Source organism: Frankliniella occidentalis, unplaced genomic scaffold, assembly GCF_000697945.3.
Source record: "Frankliniella occidentalis isolate FOCC.00 unplaced genomic scaffold, Focc_3.1 Scaffold508, whole genome shotgun sequence".
Lineage (NCBI taxonomy): Eukaryota > Metazoa > Arthropoda > Insecta > Thysanoptera > Thripidae > Frankliniella > Frankliniella occidentalis.
The window spans coordinates 12,000-15,844 of record NW_026267625.1 but is presented as its reverse complement, the minus strand read 5'-3'; positions in this window follow the sequence as shown (position 1 = coordinate 15,844).

The following is a 3,845-nucleotide window of genomic DNA, read 5'->3' as shown; positions in this document are numbered from 1 at the left end:
GGGGGGGGCAGAGGGAGGGGCAACGTTAGGCAAGTACTCAACTACTACGGACCATAGCAGGCAGGCAAGGACAAGCGTCAGCGTCGCATGGGCCGGGCCGTCAGGGGGTACAGTACCTCGCCCCCTCGACCTCGTTCTTCTGGACTCTCAGGAGCGAGCAGGGACGTAGTAAGTGGCGGCCGACGGGGTGCGTGGGCAAAGAGCAAGTTGCCTTCGTACAGGGGTTTGGGGGGCAGCATGGCGCACTCCCTGTCCACGTTCAGCGCGAGCAGTGCGCCCATGTGCGCGATCAGCGGCACGTTACGTTCCAGCTCCCAGGAGACGTTCGGGGGGCGGGCGCAGGTCAGGTGGAGAGGGGGGGGGGGGCACCTCCATCCACCACCATCGAGAAGACCTTTGTCGCCTGGCGGACATCTTGACGAGGTACGCCGCCGAGGCGGTGTGGATCAACATGCGAAAGGGCCTCCGGATCTCTTCGGGCAGATCCGCCGCCAGGTGAAGCTCGGCCGGCTCAAAGTGATCCCGATGCACTTTTCGATGGCGCGCCTATCGGCGCGGCCCTGGAGGTGGCGGTGTCAGTTTCCGGGCAAAGAGGATTCGGGGTGAGGGGGAGAACTCGACGAGTCCCCGCTCCAACGATTGCCACCCCCACACTGCACACCCTGAAGCATTTGACTTGCAGCCTGGGTGCTAAGTCGGAGCCCTTCGTGAACTCCATTCTAGCCGAGCATGCCACCACCATCGAGAAGGTCAACCCCTGTGACGACGAACGGTGGTGCGCCAAGGATGAAGTAGGGGAGGTCATTGTGGAGAGGAGTCTGCCCGGGACCTCGCTCCTTGACCTCCGAGAGGTGATGGCGTCATCCTTGAGCTTTACTCGCTTCGTGTCCTCGGCCTCCAGTTCCCCGCCCCCCTGACATTGCATTGAAAGTCTTATCGGCAGAGCCGTTGCAACGATGGATGTGCACCTGCGCGATGTGACCCTGGCGTACTAGCCGGCTGCCGAAGGGAATCTCTCCTCTTCGGGCTGATCCGCGGTTCGCTCGTGCCCCGGTAGCACGAACACGGACTGGCATGGCGTCAAGCACGGTCAGCTTCCGATAGGATGTTACGGTACTCCGGCCACGCCATGGCCACCAGGATCTATCTTTGTAGACAGTCCCCTAAAGACTGTCTCTACCAGAAGGAAAAGTCCCCCCTCCCCTTGTTCTTTGAAGTGGCAACTGCGATCTAGTGGCCTGCCCTTGGTCCCCGGGTCCCTTGTCCTCGTGGTGTCCAAGGTAGAGGGCAATTTAGAACAGTATTGTGTGAAAGACCACCGTCAGTCGTGGAAACGCGCGTCACGTCACCGCCTGTGAAGGTAGGCAACACTTCTAACGCGCAGCAGGCTGCTGGCGCCGAGACCCTGGGCAACTACTAGTACATCCCTCGCTGGTCTGTCAGACAGTGCCCCCTGGTGGCGGGAGCGTTAAGCAGGCACCGCCGGCCGAATGTTTTTGTTTTGATTATGTTCTCGTTCTCAGTCTCAGAAAATTCAGTAAGTGCCTGTACCAGGTAGCAGATCTTGTGCGAATGGTTAATCTGTTGCTCTCTAGATTATTTACTTTTCAACAGTTGCCAAGCAATTATCATCTAATTATTATGAAAAGTTGATATCAACGTCTTCGTAGATAGTTCGTGTCGCTTTCATCATTGTGTTAGTCTCTTTTCAAAGCGTTGCTGCAAACTCAAATAGTACGTTTCAATCGTTTTTATCATTGCAATTTCCTAGAGTGCGGCTTGTTTATATTGTTCAGCAGCTCTGTGTGCAAGTTAAGGTGTATTGTTCAGTTTTTTTAAATTCTACTTTCAGGATGAATTGTGCTCTGTGTGATGGTGGCCATTAACCAGGTTAGACGCCAGAGAGCCAATCGGAGACAATCTTGGTTTTACCATATCAACGATGGCTATCACTATCACAAAAACTGCATTAAAAGAGGAAAAGTGTACTTTAAATGTGTGCATTATGAAGTTGGGTGCCATGGCAGAGCCATGTACTCCAGGGGAACTGGTTTTATTCACACCAAGATTCACGAAGTCTGCCTACGGGACAGATATTATCCTTTGGTACGGCTACTACGTCAGCGAATACTAATGAGGTGTAGACGGCTAGAAGTAATATCTTTCCGCCAAATATTGGACCAGGAGAGTGCAAGGTAGGGTAGGATGTCGTGTTATGATTATTAAGAGCAGTTCATTCTCTAAGGACTATACCAATGCTAATGCCTTGCCTTCCTTTTCTAGGTTTCCATTGCAAGTTCAGTTAAGAGTGAGACTTTCGCACATGCGCTCAGCAATGCAGCGAGCAAGGCTAGGTGTGTTTCCTCCTCCTCCGCAAACCCTTGAAGAGCTTACAGCCCTACTTCAAAATCCCCGCTACAGAGTGCTGACAGCAACCCGTGATGCTACAGATAATATTTATGCCTCTAGTGTGATTGCTGAAGATGGGTCGCATGCCATTATATTTCTCTCGCAAAGAATGGCCAGAGTGTTGAAGAGCCTAGCCATTTTGTTTGGGGACGGCACTTTTAAGGTGCTTCCTGCAATGCAGGGCCTGGACAGAGCCTCCCAGGTAAATGTCACATTATCACAATAGTGCTTTGTCATGATACTGAACAAATTTGAAGATTGGTTTCTCTTTTGTTTAAAGGTTTTCACCCTTGTCGGCAACTGGGACCATGTTGTCATTCCATGTGGATGGGTTCTGATGGAAAGACGGACTGAGCATGCATACCGTGCTGTTTTCCAGGCCCTCAGAAACATCATCGGCCAGTTCCCTAATTTGGAACTGTTCATTTCAGACTTTGAGCCTGCTATTCGCAATTCAGTGGTCCATGTTTTCCCTGGCATTAACTTGCAGGGTTGCTTCTTTCATCTAGTACGGGTTAGTATGTGCACAGCATTGTGATTTCAATGTGTCTTCCTTCTATTTTCTCCTGTTTCTTTTCTTAGGCAATGATCAGGTATGCTAAGGAGGAACTAGGCTTGGCTCGCCTTCTCCGCATGCAACCATATGAGAGGCTACTGAAGCTCTGTTGTGCCTTAGCCCTACTTCCCTTCAGACTGATAGCTATTGGCTATGGTCTCATCCTTCAGGAGGCAATGGTTTATGGCAGGAGGGTCTACAGGCAACTAAGGGCCTTCTTTCATTATGTCTGGCGGAGGTGGGTTGGCCACCCTATCCGTAGACGTTGGATGTGTGTCTTTGGGTCGCTTCACCGCACCAACAATACATGTGAGAGCCACAATCGAGTGCTCAAAAACACTGTTGGAGTTCCACATCCAAACATCTACCAGTTTATCAGTAAGTACTGACATTCTTTTGAGCCCAATAACCTTGTAATAATTGTGTAGGATTAGTTCAATATATCATTGACACCACATTTCGGCTCTGGTTTCCAAATTTAATTTTTACTCTCGAAAAGTAAAGGTATTCATGAAATATGAACCCACTCCAAATCTGGGCTCTGTAGCTCAAATGATTAAGAAGATATAAATTCTCAAAATTTTGAGGCTAAAATTGCGGCTTTAAAAAGTGGTGTATGTATTACTCTATGAATTTGTACAGTGAGATAAAATCTGACTACACCATTTGAAAGAGGATAAAAAACTGATTCTAAAACACCAATGTTTCAAAGTTGGATTTGTGTTTTCTACCCTTCGATGAAAGATATCAACAGAATTTAGCATATTAGCGTAACTCTCATAGCAAAATTGTATGGTCTCCAATTGTCACCAAATTTGTTGTACAGTTTCTTCTAAGGTCCCTTAACATTCTCTAATTTTTGTGGGAAGGAAATATTTAA